The sequence below is a fragment of the Euprymna scolopes genome, chromosome 22, assembly GCF_053919585.1.
Source record: "Euprymna scolopes isolate OS-2025 chromosome 22, ASM5391958v1, whole genome shotgun sequence".
Taxonomy (NCBI): Eukaryota; Metazoa; Mollusca; class Cephalopoda; order Sepiida; family Sepiolidae; genus Euprymna; species Euprymna scolopes.
This window is the reverse complement of record NC_136503.1, coordinates 40,738,855-40,759,362: the sequence shown is the minus strand read 5'-3', so window position 1 is coordinate 40,759,362 and position 20,508 is coordinate 40,738,855. Positions and strand designations below refer to the sequence as shown.

Below are 20,508 nucleotides of genomic sequence, written 5' to 3'. Positions count from 1 at the left end.
GTTATCTTAGTATATGCCACTGCTTAGGATAGTAGGCAGGATGTCAAAATGGGATTTTATCAAGATCTATTGTATCAAAGGGATACCAAAAGCAGATAAGATTTTGTTGCTTGGAGACTTTAATTCACGGGTTGGAAATGATCAGAACACCTAGGGTGTCTTAGGAAAATATGGCTTTGGTAAGGCAAATGATAATGGGATTTTTCTTTTGCAATTGTGCACTTAACATAATCTTGCAGTATGTAACACCTTCTACCAACAAAATCTCATTCGCAAGGTAATTTGGATGCACTCTAGATTTAAACATGTTGCTATTTTTGATTATTATGCGCAAACGTGATCTTCAGGATATGTGTTCTGCAAGAGTTATGCGGGGTGCAGACTGTGATGCTTATCACAATCTTGTTTATGCTAAACTTAACTTGTGTATAAGGAAAAAAGGTCAGAGCCAATGGAGTAAAAGTGCCTAAACGCATCGATGTCTTCAAGTTACAAAACAAGGAAGCGTGTGAAACTCTTAGGACCTCATTTATTAATATTTCATTTGACGGGACTTGTGACGATTCAAATCACAAATATATAGCAAAGGAGCTGAAATTCTTGGCTTTAAAAACAAAAAAACATAGGGACTTGTTTGATGAAAATGATTCTACTATCATCAATCTTTTTGGAAGAGAAGAAAAAGGCTCACAAGATGTTTGTGTTCTAATGGATAAGCTAAAATAACAGCAGAAAAAGTGTATAAAGAAGCAAAATTAAAAGTACAGCATAGGACACGCCGATTGAAGGACAAGTGGTGGGCCAAACTGTTAGCAGACATCCAGACAGATTAGGGCCCCCAAAATCCAAAAGGTATGTATCATAAAATCAGACAAGCTTTTGGACTACAGCCACCAACATTGGTACTTATGGTACTTGTGAAATCTAATAATGGTTTCGCCCTTTTCAACAATCTTTAGGGGATCATTGAACGACGGACAGAACATTTTCGAGCTCTTTTTGATAATCCGTCTGAAGTAAATGATAGTTTCCCTCAAAAGGAGGTCGTTGATGAGATGATAACAGATCACAGCATTGATGAGACCAAAAGAGTGTTAACAGAGATTAACAAAAGAAAAGCACCCGGACTTGATGGGATACTTGTTGAATTCTTGTTATTTGGAGGTGATAGCGTTATTAACGCAGTCCATACACTCATCCTTGCTGTTTAGCATGGTAATGTTATTCCTCAAGATTGGATTGATGCAATACTGATACCAATTCATAAAAGGAACAGATCAAAATCTGAGTATTATGATTATAGAAGCATTAGCTTGCTTGAAGCAGTGGGAAAAGGTTTAGCAAATATGTTGTCATATCGTTTGTTGAAATGGATTTGTCCCTCTATCATCCCAGAGAATCAATGTGGTTTTAGATCTTGCCACGGCACAATGGACATGATATACTCTTCGTGACAACTAATGGAAAAATGTATGGAGCAGCGAGTGCCTTTCTATCAAGTTTTTGTCGATCTGACAAAAGCTTTTGATACGATTAATCGCAATGCACTCTGGAAGATTCTTTAGAAAACTAGTCTGTCCTACTAGTTTTGTGGAGCTGCTTTAAGAGTTACACCATAATATGAAAGACCGAGTGAACTTTAATGAATCTCTGTCTGATCCAGTTTCAATTGAAAACGGTGTGAAACAAGGTGAAAGGTGATATACTTCATTCTACATTATTTTCCATATATTTCGCTGTGATGCTGATGCATACTTTTAACAATTGCGATATTGGGCTGAAGTTTCGGTTTTGTACATCTGGTAAACTGTTTAACCTTAGACATCTCAACACAAAGTCGAAAACTTTTCAGAACCTTGTTCTTTAACTTTTATATGCAGAACTTGTTTTACATTCACACAGATGCTTATGGACAAGTTATGAGAGGCTTGTAAAGCTTTTGGACTTACCATCAGCCTCAAGAAAACAGATGTTATGCATTCCCCTCCTATAGGAATGCCATATGTTGAACAAAACATTTTGGTTGATGGTAAGAAGTTAAATGCCATGGACAATTTTGTATATCTGGGCAGTACACTGAGTAAGGGCTGTACTCTTGATGCTGAGATAAATCACAGAATAGTTAAAACCAGTTCTGCTTTTGGCAAACTGGAGAAACGTGTGTGGTCCAATGCGAGGAATCATATCAAAAACAAAACTAAGTGTTTACGAAGCATGCGTTATCACTACGCTGCTATATGCGTCAGAGACTTGGACAACATATAGAAGGCATCTCAAGTTATCGGAAAGGTTTAACCAAAGTTGTATTCAGAGAATACTTAATATTAATTGGAGGACTCTAACGCCTGACACTGTAGTTCATGAACGATCAAATAGTAATAGTACAGAAATGAAAACCATTCAAAATCAGATGCGCTGGGCTGGATGGTTGGTTAGGATGAAGAACAAAAAAACTTTCTAAACAACTGTTTTATGGATAGATAGATAGGGGTAGAAGACCAGAACATAAACCAAGGAAATAGTTTAAGGATTCTCTGAAAAACAACTTGAAAATACTTGAGATGGATGTACATAACTGGGAAACTCAAGCGAAAGATCGATTACTGTGGAGAAACTTGTAAGATTTTTGAAGAGCAGCTTGTAGATCTTGCTGTCGACGAAAAATTAAAAGTTTATAACTTTTATTAATAAATAATCATTTTCTTTCAATTTTTTATTCTATTTAATCATTAATAAAGAATTGCCTTTAATCTTTAATGAATTATAAAATTTCAGAATAAATTGAGTCAAGTATTTGCTGAAATTGACTTTTATCAACATTTTACCAACGGTTAATTTCGAAGTCTAAGGAATAATATTTGTAAACATCAATAATTTTAGAGTATCATTGAATAAAAAAAATTATACCAAGATAAATATGAAACTTCTTTTAGAGAAAAATAAAGAAATTCATTACTTGTGCACATTCAAATTTATTCTAAGAGAACTTGAATGCCTACTAGACACTATCCTCGAGTGTCTAAGGTCTCTCTGTACAGGGTTTGTCAGAACAACGTGGCATGAGGATACTTTTTCCATAGAAGTAACCCCTGCCCAAATATTCAAAATCACATAGTGTTCGCTGCCCAAATAAGATCTCACTATAGCTAACCTACATTAGCTTTTCCGGGGAATGGTGTACCTTCTCCAAGTGATGTTACCTCAAGTAATAGCACGAAGTTGGATACTCCACCAGACAAGATAAATTCTTGTCCTGGAATCCAGTAAGACTAAGAAACCAAAATGAAAGATATACTACAACGTATGAAAATGGTTGATTGGGGAGAGGGAAACTATGTTCTCAATTTCTTTACTCAGTTTTTGAGAGATAAAGAACTTAAATGGAACATTCGAATATCTATGTATCTCATATAGAGTTCAAGGGTTAGCTCCAGGTTGTGGGCCCCTTGATTTCTGGGAACTTCGACTGAAGTAAAATAAAACAACAAAAAATAAAATTTAGATAATCATGCTCTGTTTTATTGCAACAAAGTAAATTATTTAAACGAAATTGTTGCACTCCCCGTGATACGTATGTTTGTGAAAATCATCTGAATTTGTGCTTAAATTTGAGTGGGACGTTTCTTAGTACTGTAAATTGTTTTTTCTCAGTTTATCATACAATTTTTAATAAAAAAAGTACATTTTCTTTAATTCGATATTTTTAAGATTTTAATTTACTAATCATCGTGGAAGTACGTTTAGAAAACTAATAATTATTTTACCAGAGACATTTAAAGAGTTCTTATATTGGGACTTGAAATTTGAACAAATGTTTGCGTTTTGTTTTTTTTTTTAACATTTTTCCCTATAATTTAAGATCTATTTTGGCCTGCTTTCTTTTAACCCCAATAAAAATTCAAACGTAAACTAAACAAATAATATAAGTCTCTTTTTTCTTCGGCCATTTTTGCCCGTACCTAATAGATAGATAGATAGATAAGAAGGGGACATAGATGGAGAGATAGATATAGAGAGTGGAAAAAAGATATAGATATAGATAGAGAGGGGGATAGATAGATAGATAGATCGATAGAGAGAGAGAGAAAGAGAGAGAGAGAGAGAGAGAGAGAGAGAGAGTGAGGGTGTGTAATTGTCCTCTAGTATGGCAATGGGTGTCTCTTTACGGTGAACTCTTCCAAGTCATATTTAAAAAGAAACCCAGAAGAAGAAAAAACAAAGAACAAAAACAAAAAAAACAAAAAACAATCAAACACAAAAATAAATAGTGCGAAAGGTTAAGGGTGAAAATTGAGAAGTAGAAAAGAGACCGAACGAGTTTAACCGAGGGCGGATAGGGGTGGGGACCGCTTCAGATGCCGAAAGAATGATAAGGGGGGGAAGTAGGGAAACGCTTGAAATGTCGAAAAAAAAATGGACAATGAGAAGCGGAACTCCTACAAAAGATTAAACACAGATCCAACAAACAAACAAAAAGATTATTAATAAAAAGGATGAAAGAAAGAAAGAAAGAAGGAAAGAAGGAAGGAAAGAATACAAGATCTTAAAACGTAGCAATCCATATTCTGTACAGAGAGTACGTACCTCCCTGGAAGCCAACGAGGTACTGAAAAGAGAATACTTCTTTTTTTTTTTTTTTTTTTTTTTTGTTACTGAAGCTTCCGAATCACTCTTTTAGCAAAGGATCGCACGTCGAACCTAACCAATTGGAACTAATCATAGCCTACATCAGGCTCGTCATCAGATACGTGATTACCTCCCCTCTTCTCATTTCCACTCTACGCCTCCGTCTTGACGGATGGCTTGCACATGGCTACCTTTAGATATCCAAAGACGGAGGGTGGGCCCATACATGCGGGGGGGGGGGGGAGGAGGGGGAAGGGAACGCACGAAAAGGAATGGTTTTAGCAGCGCTCTGCAGGCCTTAATATTTAGTCTTCTTATTTAAAACATTGCCGGAAGAAAATTATATGTAGTCGCTTTTAGGTGTTTAAATTCGAGGATACGTTCTCGGCAATCAGTCCAACAGTCTGCGCCAATATTTTAGTTACTGGTCTTGCTTCTGTCTGGTTAAAGTATGGTTCTATGTGACGTTCTAGGAGTATAACATAGCGCGGACACGTGTATGCAAATGATTGTGAAATTACGTCACCAGTAGGGAAAAATGAAGGCTTTCATTCATGTTAGAGACGGAGGTAACGTTCGAGATCACGTGAGAAACGTGGATGACGTTCGAGAGCAGGATCACGTGAGGGACGCTTGCGGTAACGAAGGAGGAAACATATGTGATTTGAAGTTTTTTTTTAATCTTTGTCTGCTTTGCGACTGAGGCATACGACGTGTTGGTTTTCGTGTGTAATTGTGTACAAGGTTACATGAAGTTAACCCTCCCAGGCTTTACCTACTCTCTTTGAGAAATTAGCTATATTCGTACTCGCCTGTTTCGCCTTTACGCATGGTATGGTACACCTCTTATTTCATTGCCAACCTTTCGATCTTGTCTCATATATTGTCGCTGTGGAAGGGATGTAAATGCCTACAAAAACTCTTGCTTGTTTGGTTATTGAATGTTTTACATAGTTGAAAGAAGGGCGAACGAGACGTGAAAGGATGGGAAGAAGAGGTGGACGGGGTGGTAATAGAAACACCGATAGCAGAGTAAAAGTATTAAATAAATAATGTAAATAAAGAAGAAACGGAAAACTTGAAAATTGCATAAGACTAAAAAAAGGGTGATATAAGTTTCAGAACTACGAGTAGAAATAAAAAAGAGCGCACAGTGAATGTTTTAGATGAGGGAAGTGTAAACGAGACGAGAACTGATGAAAGAGGGAAATAGAGGAAAGATGAAAGATGTATTAGAGGAGTAATAAGAGTTGTACTAGTAGTAGGAGGAGGAGTGTAGAGAAGGAGCCTAAGATGATAGAATAAATAAATGACGCAAATAAAGATGAACACAGGCACCCGAAATTTACAGAACGTTATAAAAATGGTAATATAAGAGTCCGTACGGCAAGCACGAGTGTAACAAAGCGCATATGAGCTCGTATGAAAATATTAGCAGCAACCGAAGGATGGGTGGTAAGCGATTGCATTAGCAGCAGGAGCAGCGTTTGGGCGTGTATGCAAATGGGCAAGTGTGCTCGGGCTTGCGTCTGAAGAAAAAAGAAAAATAGGACACCACGTGGTCGACGGAGAAACAAAGTCGGCGCCGAAGGAGATGGGCGTGTAAAATGAAGGAAGAAAGAGAACAGTCGAAAAAGTATAAGAAATGGCTGTCTACGGCCGGCGTGTAGTGCAGCAGAAGTGAAAGACTGGAAAGAAAAGGTAATAAATGCATGTGTTAAAAAGAGAAACACGCTTTTCTTTGTTTATAACTGTAAGGTTACACGAGTACACAGAGATCTTCATTCCTTACCAAGCAACGTTAGTTGACCGTTCTACTAGTATTTTAATAAGCAAAAAAAAAAAAAAAAAAAAGAAAGAAAAAGAAAAAAAGAATCTACTTATGCGAGTTATTCAGCGTCCAAAAATTAAATGTTAATTAGAAAATCGTTATTACGTTGATCTACCTACTGCGTTACTACATGGGCTCTTCCTGGTACTATGAATCTTGATAATAGTGGTAATAGTATCGCTAAGACCAATAAAAAGTAGTCTTTGACAACCCATTACTTCTGTACTTTCTGGAAATAAATAGTCCTATTAACTCTACCTCCTTGTTGTCTTATTTCCCTTCGACCTTTAAGGTCACACAGTATGTTCAATTTGAAAACGTATTAATATGAAATCGAAGATTTACGTAAATTTTATGAATTTTTGAGATGAGAATTAGTTATTCGTATAATTTAGATTCATCAGATTACTGTCCTCATCTTGAGTGTCATTTTCACAACGTTTCAGTCGATGTAATCTTCGACCTTCTCCAAGTGTATCTTGTCAAACTAGGGAATGTTTCTGTCAACCTCGAGAATTTGGACGGAATTTTGAACGGAACCCTTTAGTTACTTTACGAGTGGTAGCATGCTCTCGTTCCGTCAATCATGACTGGATAGATGTCCTAAGTAATTTGCAATTGTATTTTTCGGTCGCTTACACTGAAAATTGAACCTTCATCCTTCAGGGGAATACCACTTTTGATTTATCCAAGTACTCTAACCACTGGTGCAGTCCTATATAAGAATAAAATGAGTCCTAAGATGGAATACTGTTGATACATTCAGGGAGGTGATTCTCAGAGTATCTTTTCCAGCCTTGACAGAGTACAAAACCGACTTCGAAATCTAGTGAAGGAATTACATATTTTCTCTTCAGCCTCTTTCTCACAGAAAAAAAGATTGCTGATTTATGTCTATCTGTCTAGTTATGTCTCTGTCTCTACTATCTAGTTATCTTCATGGTTGGCGCTCGACTGAGCTCCAATCTATTCCCTGCCCCTGTAAAAAAAATAACAAAGACTCGTCTAGCTACAACCATTTTTTAAATAATTTTCCTTTCATCTTCGTTTCAGCTCAAACTGAAGTTTTATGAGCAAAGTTTTATTCTAAGAAGTTTCCGTCTGTTGAACACAATATCATGGATTTGCAAGGACAGCAAGCAACCTCCACATGTTGTGAGTAGTAATAACAAGCAAGCAACTGACCCTTTATAAATCCCAGACAGACGTTAGCACACAATCTCAGAGATGAACTTGTACCAACAAAGATTTGATGTTCAGCACTGACATGATAAGATATGACGATGAACTCTCTGATAGTATTCTTCATCTTTTAACTAACAATCCATCTATCTTGCTTATCCTTATCCTCGAGTTGATTTTTTCTTTGATAAGTGGTTACTCACCAGTAAAAAACTAATAATGTTCATATCTATAAAAGTGAGAATGTGTGAGTTAGACAACTCTCAACCTATTTACTCAATGAATTTTTGATCTCCAAACTTGATGTTTGGTGTATAGGATATTCAGAAATATGGAAACATTTTTATCGGTTTTCATTCGGAAAAACAGGCTGCTAAGGGGTCAACATTTTTTAAAAAGTTGGAACGTGGGGGTCTTAGGATTTTTATCTGTTTGCCAATTGATCCACGAATGCGCATGCGTGAATCGTTCACATAACAGATTACTTATGTTAAGAATAAGTAGGTTTGAAAACACTTTTTAAAGATCGCGTCAAGTTGGCCTAATTGTTATTGTACTTGACTCACTGTCTAGGTTTTGGTCTTCATCTCAACTAGAGTATTTTTTTTTTATTTACAAGAAGTGAACTGTTTAAAAAAAACAATACTCACATGCACATGGCTCAGTCTCTTTCAGTTTTCTTTATTTCATTTTTTTTTTTAATTTAATGTTACGTTTAATACCGGGCAACGCCGGGTACATCTGCTAGTAAATAATAACAATTTAATGATTATCTGCCGATTGAAAAAGTAACATCTTTGTCTACAAAGAATATTCAACTTGTAATATATATTTGCGGCAGAGTCATGTCCTTAACATTGGCAACGGGGAAATCTAGTTGAATATGAGAAAGGCGCAAAAAAGGAAAAATCATACATTGCGCACGGGGTTGCACGTACAGAGAAGCAATTGGAGCTAATCATTGCATACATCAGCGCGTCATCAGCGAACGAAGTGCCGACCCCCTCCCATCGCTCGTTTCTGTTCTGTGACGGATGGCTTGCACATGGCTACCTTTACAGACTCAAGGGGCTACGGAAACATACGATACAGGATGTCCAAAAAGTCACCAAAATCGCTTAAGACTAACACAAAACAGAAACGAATCTTTTTATAAAGAGACGCCACATCTGTACATTCAGCGGCGAAAATGTTATGAGAAATATGAGTGCCCAGGCACGGGGGGTCAAATCTGGCATTTTTTGCGACGAGTGTTTGGCTTGCTAAGGGCCTCAATCATAGGCGGTTGTATTATCTCCTTCGTCTTGAATTGAGGCGTTGGTTGCACTCTGACAGGAGCATATTTTCTTTTTTTTTTTTTTAAACCCTTTTTCGTAAACTTTTCAGTTTTAAACCTTTTTCTTGCTTTTCCATTTCTCCTTTTTTAACTTGACTGATTGAAACGTTATTTTGTATGAATATAAATATTAATGTGAACACTGGAAACGCAGAATTATTTTCTGTCATTTTTGACGGAGGATGTGCACTTGTAATGAACATCGAATATCAGCAGTATGAAAAAATATTTCCGTTCTATAATAAACACTAATGTGTACAGTAGTAATGAGACATTTCCAATATTGTTACCGATTCCGATACCATTACTGAGTCTGTTTTATATTCCCGATCCCGATATAATAATCGATTCAGATTCTATAATCACCTAAAAAGTATAGTTACATTTTTTTAAAATGCAGATATAATTTTCTTTTCAATTTTACAAACTTTTACTTTTTTTTCCATTTACGTATTGTTTACTGGATTTTGATAAACTCATTGCGAGATTGTTGTCTATATTTTTTAATTATGCTAACAATGTAAAAGTAAGTCTTAAAAAATAAGTAAAAATCGGTTTTGGAATCGGAAATTAGACTGAAACTTTTCTGAATCCGATATTCTCAAAAGTTCCGATTTTTCTGATTCCCTATTTCGATTCAGATAAATCGTCCCAGCACTAGTGTATATTGTCAAAATAAGGACCCCCCCCCCAAAAAAAAACCCATCTATTCACTTTAAGTAAATAGACGGTTTTATTTTAATCAGGTTACATACAACTTTTTAAACACTAATTCGTTCACCCGGGCAATGCCGAGTATCCCTGTTAATCTCATATAAATAAATAATACATTCGCTTGTATGTTGTACTATTTTCTATTTGGACAGGCGGTAGATTAAACTAATATGAGTCATTTCGTTTCGTGAACCGCTAGAGGAGTTAACCTTCGACTGATATAAGTCGAACTCGCACAAAATACGGCCCGCGGGCCACCGACGACCCGCAAGAGCTATTCATATGGACAGCTGGGGTTCTTTTTTATTCATCTTCGACAAAACACAAACCACTATAGGCTCTGAGCTCTTTCAATTAAATTCTGTGCTCGATTGAAATCAAGAAGGTCAATTTCATCGAAGTCTGGCTTCTTCTAAATTTTTATGTAGATATTTATTTTATTTTATTTTTTTTGCTGTCTCCTTTTTTTGTGTGTGTGTTTTTGCTTTCACCCTAATTAATCTTGTCGCCGAAAACAGACCTTTTTTTTGTAAGACTTAATGTGTATTCTATCAACGTCAGCAAGTTTTGTTTTTAATGTTGACTCCAAAAAACAATGCAGACCCATCGCGAAGAAGTTAGAAGCCTTTCTTGTAATGTGGATAAGATTTTCTTTCGTCTACCGGAACAGGCAAACATTTTTTTTTAATTATTTTTTTCTTCATAATAAGTAATCACGCTTTGTTAATATTACTTAAAATTCATGCAGCTGTAACGGTCTTGCACGTAAAAACGCCGAGGAATAAAAGTTCCTGGATTGAAAGAAAGAGAAAGAAAGAAAAAGAAAAATATAAATATTCGTTCCTGGATAAAGAAAGAAAGAAAGAAAGAAAAAAATTTGGCGCGACAAAAAAGAGGAAAAGAAAGGGACGGGGGTTAGCTAAATAAAAACAGAAAGAATAAACGATGATCGCTGAAAAAAAAGAAAAAAGAAAGAATGACTCGCCTGCGAATGAAAAGAAAAGACTGAAAAACAGAAAGGAATAATACAAAAAGAAAATAGAATAAAAATCGAATTAATATAGAAAAGAAATAGAAACATATAGAACGAGAGAATGTATAAAAAAAACAGGCTTTTTCGTCCTTTAAAAACAGGAAAAATTATAGTGCGTGTACTGAGAATGAGTAGGTGTATCAGAATTTTGGGGGAATTTTTGACACCTCTAACGCAAAACTGCGAATAAAATATATTATAAAAAAAACTCTTAATTTCTCTTTTTAAAGTGGGTTGTTTATTTTCTTTATAGAATATACTTCCAAAATAAACTATTAAAGTTGTTTAAAAAAATAATAGAAATATTTTTTATTTAAAAAAAAAAACAGTGTTTACAAAGTGTCGGTGCGCGTTCATGCAGCCATTTTTTTTATATAAAGAAATCAATTGAATTTTACGAGTTAAATTTTTTCAATTTTTAAACTTCCACATCTATCGAAATTTTTCTATTGGTTCAATTTTTACGATATTTTAAGGTTCAATGTGAAATTTTATACTCTTTACAATAAACTGAATATAATATTTTAGACAAACGTTTTTTAAGTCACCCCCCCCATTTTGAAATGTCTATTAAAATTTAAATAATTAATTTACTCACCAAAGTTTTATATATCACAAATTGAAGATAAAAAAATAAATAAATAAAATATAAAAAAGTCAATAAATAAAATTTCCCCAAAACACTTCTTTTTTTCTTGTTTTAAATAACAAGAAAAAAAAAAAGAAGTGTTTTGGGGAAATTTACCTGTAAAGTCCAAAGTGTAAAACCTTAAAAAAGAAACACATTGATTTTTTTAAGTGAAAGCTCATGTTATGCTTAGATTGTCAAGTAAATATCGGACGCTGGCGACAATTTTTTTTCTATTTCATTCAATGTTTTCTTTTTTAGATATTAAAAAAAAATACACTCGATAAAGAAGAAATAAAATATATTAATATAAAACCCATGTATTTCATTAAGAGAATAAAAAAATCGGTAACGTGGGTTTTTTAACTGCAAAAACTGATAAGTGAATGTGTTTATTTTTCACCTAAGGTGGCCCCAAAATACTAATTTTCGTTTACAGCACGCAATAGAAAGAGACATTAATTGTGGCGCTTCAAGGCCACCGGAAGATAAATTCGACGAAATCAAGATATTTGTTTCCTTTTATTTTAACAGTGAAAAAAATCTGAGTTCGCGTTTTTTTTTTTTTAATCCTTGTTTAAAAAAGTATTTTATTTAAAAAGGACATGGAATATAAGTATAAATATGGATAAATTCTTACCAATGAACAATGGAAGTACCCATTGAATAGTATTTTTTATAGGTAAGTGGTTTTTGGGAATTTATATATATATTTTTTTATAATCGAAGTAAGTAAGTAAGATTTCGTTGATTTTCTTTAAATCTTTTTTAAAGAAAACCGATTAAAAAAAAATATTGCATAATTTTCTATTAAACCTGTTATTTTTTTTTTAAGTTGGTCTTTGCTCTTTTAATTGAAAAAAAAATAGGGTTTGAATTACATTTTGCAAGTAGTTATATACTTCGAAAGATAGTAAGTTTAATTATTTAAGTTCTTATCACGCATTTTTAATGGCGGCTTCGGATACACCTAGAGAATGTGTGCTTTATGCCAAATTGAATATGCTTTAATATGATTTGATTTATGTTTATTTTTGCATTAAATATCAGTACTTATAATCCCCTAACTGTACATAGAACTAGTACCATAATAATTAGTTCGCTGCACTATATCATAACAAAGGTCCATAAAAATCGAGATCGGTCCAGTAGCTAATGAGAAAACTTTTATAGTAAATGTGGCGCTTACGTCAACGGATACTTAAATCTAAGGGAGATAACCAGCATGGACATAACAATGATAAGCATATTTTGCAAGGTATAATTTGGGATGCTTATTAATTAACGTACACAAAGCAAAAAGTAAGCAACCTCTTACAATGAAACAATGTTAATTAATCCAAAACAAAAATTAAAAAAACTTGTTAATTAGCAAAAAATAAAAAAAAATAAACTTTTTTGAAGGAAATTTTGAAGTATTTAAACCGTTAATTAATTTTTTTTAAAACGAAAATAAAAAATCAAAAATATAAGAAATTTGTTTTTCTTTATTTTAGGTAATCAATCAGCGTTTAAAGATTCTGACCAAGATCAAGTGTTCGTTTTTTTCCTCTTAAGTAAGGGAAACATTTTTCACTGGCTAAATGGAGAACAACTTCTTGATTGTTATTGACGATTCAAATACTTCAAAATATCCTTCAAAATTTTTATTTTTTATTTTCGTTAATTAACAAGTTTATTTAATTTTTTTTATTAATTTCAAACAAGTTTATTTAATTTTTGTTGTTGATTAATTAACATAGCTTCATTGTAACACGTTGTTTACTTTTGTTTTGTGTGCGTTAATAAATTAGTTTATTTGGTACTTGTACAGTTTAATCAAGACATTGAAAAATGAAAATATCGAAAGAAGTTTATATGGTACGTATCCGTTATGGAATGAAGTTCTCCGAAAAAAAAATTCACTTAATTTAATCAAGTAGTTTTTTTAACAGCGAAAAAAAAACAATTTGTTATGGTACCGAGCAAAAGGTTCGATGTTTAGGAAGAAAAGCTAGTATTAGAGATGGAGAGGGAGTGTCGGCGCTTTAAATGGATTATCTCCACGTGGTGTCTTCACAAAATTCCAAGATGTCCGCCTTCAACGTGCTGTCATAAAAACGTGTTTTTCCCCTGTAAAAAAAAAACAAAAAAACAAAAAAAAAAAAAACTACTCGATCAAATTAAGTGAAAATCTTTTTCGGAGATCTTCAGTCCAAAACGGATACGTACAATATAACCCTTTTTCGATATTTTCACTTGTTAATGCCTTGATTAAACTGTACAAGTGCCGTTGATTTTGCTACTTAACATTGTTATATTTTAAGTTCGTTGATTAACTTCTTTTTTTGTTGAAATTTCTGGGACTGACTTCACCCGGCGCTTATCGTGTATTTTTTTTTCAGCTTCGGCAATTTCTGGGACTAACGTCATTCAGGTAAAGTTTGATCGCTAACTTGTTTCCTTTTTGTAAACTGCTTTAGCAATTCCCGAAACTCGTCTACAGTATTTATGCAATCATTTTTTTTATTTAACATTCTTTCGTTGTTCTACTGATTATTTCAGTGTCCCAAAGTATACCTTGCAAAATATGCTTATTTTTGTTATGCCTATGCTGGTTATCTCCCTTAGATTTAAGTATCCGTTGACATAAGCTCCGTAAATGTGGTCCTGTGATGACTAACCGTTATTAATCCCTATTAACCCGTGAATGTGCATCAAACGGATACCATAATACTTAGTTCGATGCACCTTAGAGTAACATAGATCCATAGAAAACTTCAGCCAGATCGGTGCAAAAGACTTCTTGAGTAAATATGGTGTTCTGGTGACTAATTCTTATTGACCTCTAAGTGTGCATCAAACAGCTACCATAATACTTAGTTTGCTGCACCTTATGATAAGAAAAGTTTATACAAACTCTCATCCAGAATTGTCCAGTAGTTTCCGAGAAAAAGTGGAACGAGCAGATAAACAAACAAGCATACAAGACAGATCAACAGATGAGAGAAATATAATATAGATATTTATTTGAAAGTAAGACAATAGGAAAGAGAGAAAAAGAATAGTAACTGGATGAATAACGCTCTACACACAAAAGGAAAAGGAATACAGTTAGATGAAAAATGAATGTTCTTGTATATTATCTAGTCACCACTTGTCAAGACCCAATAGCCACTCGAGGTTAAGTGTTAAAGAGATTGTCAATTGGGCTGTTGAACAATACTATGTAAGGATTTGAAATAATAAGTGGACAAGAGTTCATTGTTTAAGAGGACAATTGAAAGCGACCATATGTGGTCAGCAGTTCTGTGCTTCCACAGATGGGAAATTCTTGGAAATAGATTCTGTTTTGCCTTTATGTACACAGAGGAAGAAATGAAAGTTCTTTGTTGCGGTGGAAGTTAGATGAGTTTTTACTGTAAATATTATTTTAAAAAGAGACAGAAATTTTAAGCGCGTGATACAATCAATTTCCTGAAAGAAACATTTTGATAAACGAATAACTTCACGAAATGGACTTGTCAACTGCCTACCTCGTTCGTGTGATTCAACCCCACTAGATTATTTTCTTCAAGGTTATGCAAAGTCCCATTACGCTGATAATCCAGACACAATAGATCACTTGAAGGTTATTGTCGAAATACAGCCTAATTTAATGCGTACAGTTTGCAAAAATTGGACCTCAAGATATCGCCATATACGCGCGAACCACGGGGTCCATTATGCCGAAACTGTATTTAAATTATAAATACTAAAAATCAACGTTGGAATCAATAAAATATTTGTATGATAAAACTATTTTAATTGAAAGTTCTCCGCTTCTAAAAAAACGTTATATTCTTTTGTGTTTCCGTATTATTGTTCTCATCTTCAATGTTATTCTTGCAACGTTTCGGCCGATTTAACTTTTAACCTTCTTCAGATTTATCTTGGAGAAATCGGGAAAGTCAGAAGTTACGTTGCTCAAAACGTCGTAAGAATGTCATCCAAGATGAGAACAGTAGTTTTAATAAAACAAAATTTCAATCTTCATCGCAAACATTCGAAAACATAAAACAAATTCGAATGAGTTGGCGTCGTCCAACTTTGTCGACCAACGTGATTCTGTTGTTGGCAATCTTGCCGGTTAACATAGCTCTCTAACTCAAAGTGATATTATGGAACTGATCGGATTCGAACTTGGTACGTCCAGAAACACCCAAAACATAAAAGACCGCAATGTTTAAATGTACCGGAACAAAGAAAGAAAGAAAATCAATGGCAGCCATAGAAATTATTTGCGATGAAAAATAAAATTCAAAGAAATACTAAGAAAAAAAGAAAGAAAAGAAAAATAAGATAAAAGTATAACTGAAGAATTGAACGAATGCAACGAAACACAATCTCAAATTCTCTACAGACAATGAAGAAAGAAATTCTAAGTGGCTCAAATGGGATTTTGACCAAGATAATGTCAAGCTAATTTATAGTATAACGATGTTGATCTTCCCACCAAACGATAGTGACACGTGAAATTACCAGTGAATCGTGAATCAGCCGTACAGATTGTCTTTATTGTTGAGTCGAATCTGCTCGTGTGTCATTCCATCTATTTAAGTATATCACAATTATCTTACCAAGCGGACTTAATGGTTTCCCAGACGTTTTAGTGGCCAATTTTTCCATCGGCGACTGCAGTCAATGTATAGGGTCACTTTAGTCACTTATTTAACCTCTGAGGTCTATTTTCACCATGGCAAGGATTTTATTTGCCGACCCCAAATCATTAAAAAGGAGAAACCCACGGTCACTTGCTTTCGAGTGCGAACCCGTATAATCCACCCAATACGGAACAAGATGCCATATATCATTTTCATGACAATTCTTCCACCAAAATCGGATGTTTTTCTTCGTTTTTCTTATCTGTTATCAGTATACCCCAACGCTAACTGATATCTAAGAGTAGTTCCTTAAAGTCTCCTTTCCTTGTGCCAGACTTGATCATAGCATATAAAAGAGCGTCTTCCTACTATAATTGCGAAGAATTTTCATTTTCTTTTTTACAAAATCAAACGTAATTTCCATGGACAGTTTCTTTTAAAGAACTTCTCTTCTGTGGAACGCATTGCCACAAGATTGATTCCCTGAAGGCTATTACATGCTCGTCTCCACATCCGATATGAATAAACACTTGTCATAAATCATTTAACGAATCATCAAATGTTATTTATTCCATTCATTATTTTCAATCCTCTCACAATAATCATCGTCATTTATCCGACGTTTTCACTAACCCTTATTCTCGAGTGAGTTTTAGTTTTGAAAAGTAGTGATTCATATAAAAGCTTCACCATGTGTGGAGCACTAGGATATAGGAAATAATGATTTGCACAACTTTTAAGGGAATGCACTACTGTAAACAGAATTGAATATTTTCAGTTATCAGTATTATAAACACATGCACACACACACATATAGATATATAAGAGAAAGAAAATTGAAACTATAAGTTGAACTTTGCAATCAAAATTGCTGATTTCTTTCTGTCCTCTGATGAGAATAGCAAAAATAGCTTTCTTTCAAACGCCGCAGAATAAGGACTTTGTAAATTGTTTTTTTGGGGTATTCAGTCAAACTTGATTGTAAAGTTTTACAGTTTTGATTTTCTTTCTCTTATAATAAGCTCTACTCTCTATTGCGTATTAAGCTTTTTTATTCAGTTGGGATTAATCTCTCTCTCTCTCTCTCTATATATATATATATATATATATATATATATATATATATATATATATATATATATATATATATATAATATATATATATATATATATATATATATATATATATATATATATATATATATATATATATATATATATATATATACTGGTATTTATATTAGATTATAGTTTACCATTGAGAATATCAGGTAAACCCTACATCCTTTTGATTTCATTATATATATATATATATATATATATATATATATATATATATATATATATATATATAGAGAGAGAGAGAGAGAGAGAGCTGTTTTAATAATGAGTAAGATGATTCATAATTTATAATTAAAATAAAAAAAAATCTGTTTCATAAAGAAGAACAAAAATAATCAATAAATTGTACGATCGTTTCGGAAACGATGTTTTTATTGTCATAGAGATTGAGTCTTGGACAATAATTTTATGATATAGTTTTTGAAATAAAGTCTCCCCATGAGCAAAAATAACCCCCACCCAATATTTTTGCTGATGAGAATTTGTTTAAAAAAACTATATCATAAAATTATTGCCCAAGACTCACCGTCTATCACAATAAAAACATCGTTTTCGAAACGATCATACAATTTATTGATTTTGTTTGTTCTTCATTATGAAACAGCTTTTTAATTTTTAATTTTAATTATAAATTATCAATCATCTTACTCAATATATATATATATATATATATATATATATATATATATATATGAGAGAGAGAGGAAGGGGGATTAGACCGAAAGTCTAGGAGAGCAAAGTTTAATTTAATGTACTGTGGATATATAATAAGCTCAAAAGGTATATTAATCGTAGAGCTACATTAATATTCAGGATAAAGATTAATAATTGTAAATTATGAATTAGTTTCAAAAGGAGATTGATGTTTGTTTTTCCTTTTTAAACTTATTCATAATTTACACTTATTAATCTTTATCCTCAGTATATAATATATATATATATATATATATATATATATATATATATATATTGTCTGACTATTTAGCTGTTCGTTTCACTTTTTTTTCGGAAACTATGTGGCCTCTCTGGCTGAAATTTTGTATGGACCTTTATTACAATATGGTTCAGCGAACTAAGTATTATAGTCTCCGTTCGATGCACAGTTAATAAAGATTAATAGGGATTAGTCATCTCAATTTCATATTTACTCTTGAAATTTCCTCGGAAACAAGTGAGCCGATCTGGATGAAATTTTGTTTTGGCCTTTTCTATAATATGGTGCAACCAACTAAGTATTATGACTTCCGTTCTATGCAGATTTAAGAATTAATAGGATTAGTATTTGATACAAACATTAGCATAAATTTAGCCATATTTAACCACCAGTTAATCTTAGAACGCTCATGCTAAATCAACGGCCTATAACTTTTACTACGTTTTGACGGGCTAAATGGTCTAGTATATGTACCGTACTTTGGGGCAATTGCGCTAAATCCGGGGGTAATTGCGCTAAATCCGGGGATAATTGCGCCAACAAAAAAGTGCTCTTTAAGTGCATGGTTGCCAAAAGAGCACTTTTAGCTAGTTGGCGCAATTACCCCGGACTTGGCGCAATTACCCCAAAGTACGGTATATATAAGGGAAATAGATATAAACTGGTTTAAATATTTTGATAAATAAACTTAAACCAATATTTTTTTCAAAAGCAAAATAGAGTCTTAAAAACACCCTATATGAACATTAAATCAACCTACATTAATTTGTTTGTTTTTTTTGTGCAAGGCGCACATCATTCAGGATCGGTTACTTCGACAAATTAGTGTAGGTTAATTTAATGTTTGTGTATGTAGAGAAAACAAGAGATACTAGTTTGATATTCCACGCTTCTTTAGACATTTTTCTGATGCGTGCGTAGTGGTTGAAGGATACAACGATGTTGTTGTTTGTTATAATTTAATTTTTCACCACCATAGATTCCATAAATAATGATTCTTAATGAAAAACGTAGGGCGTTCGAAAATTTGAATCACAACACGCATTAATTACACCCCCCAAAAGAATTGATATGTCATCATATTGAGAAACAAATAAAATACAACTTAAACTGATCAAATATACTTTAAGTCTTATCCTCGAATGGTCTTGTAGCCTTGATAAGTAGTAACGCATTAAAACGTCCTTTGAAATTTGAAGCAAAGCATTTTAAAGTAATTACTATCAGGGGCGCCCGATGTTGCTCGGTTGTAAGATACGCTTAAATATGATATTTTAATTTACGCAGTTTCGTATTCATTATTATAGAGTCAATTATTTTATCTTATATTGTACCCAATATATAGTTATGATTTAAAAAAATGATTTGAGTGCCACCTGGAATCGAAATCGAAACGAAAACATAACAAAACAAGATTGAAGTTTATTTGAACTCAATATGGTTGGACCGTGAAAAGGAATGTGAAATTTATGAAACACTATGAAACACTAGCCTGGGTGCCCGGCGTTGACCGGGTGTTTGGAGGTGTGTGTTGAGCAAAAAAAAAATAGTTTGTAGTTGGAAAGCAGGCTCGAACTCGTACCGCGAAGGAGGAAAAGAACGTGAAAAAAAAGCGACGCGTTAGCTGTTGCGGCCATCGCCAGACCGGAAGTGACGTAGGTTTAAATTAAGGCTAGACAATCGACAAAAAGCGATGACGTAAATATTGGTGAAAAAAGCGACCCCTCCCTGTAGAAAAGTGCCCAGTTGAGGGTGAAGGAATTAATGTTTTTGGCCAATTTTTCGATATTTGTCGTCCGAGGGGTCGAGCTTCAAAATGATATCGATCTCGTGGAAATCCGTCGCCTCTGTCGAAATTTTTAGGCAGACACACATACATACATACATACACACACACATACATACATACATACATACATACATACATACATACATACATACATACACACATTTAAACAGACAGGTTAGATTTATATTATAGATAAGTTGGTTTATATGACAATAGTGTTTTTGATAGACAAGATGCAAAGAAGAGCGATCGGATGGTCCACAGAATTTTATAATTATTTACAGATACATAATTATGAGCATAGTCAAGCGGGGCGTGATCACCCATTAAGAAATACTATCGCGCAATCCCAGGTTTTATTTTCCCTATTTTAGAATAGGTTGACTTATACCTAATCGCCCGAAGCGCCTCTACAGGTGACTGCTAATAGGGGTGATCAGTTTTTGTGATACTAAAGTTCAATCTTTGGGGTGCTGGCTGTTATTCTACCCCCTTTGGCTTCGTGTTACATCTTCCGACGGTTGTAAGGAAGTTAATGCCTCAATGGATAGGATATGAACTTTTTTATTCTACTGTAAATGATAGAAATGGCTCAACTTTAAAAAATATACCGTTGAAAGTATGTTAAAATTTGTTAAAGTGCTATTTCTGAAAACGTCGTATGGATTAAAGTGTATACACAATGATCTCG

At 33.6% G+C, this 20,508-nt stretch overlaps 1 long non-coding RNA gene across 1 annotated transcript in view; it reads right to left on the bottom strand.

Moving 5' to 3' along the window:
• Positions 1-8,300: 8,300 nt before the first annotated feature.
• The window catches only part of LOC145243371 (uncharacterized), a 111,184-nt gene continuing 98,976 nt past the window's right edge, over positions 8,301-20,508 (bottom strand). The window contains exon 2 of the long non-coding RNA XR_013862858.1: positions 8,301-10,480. This is a non-coding gene — a long non-coding RNA (uncharacterized LOC145243371). The remainder of the gene's footprint in view (positions 10,481-20,508) is intronic.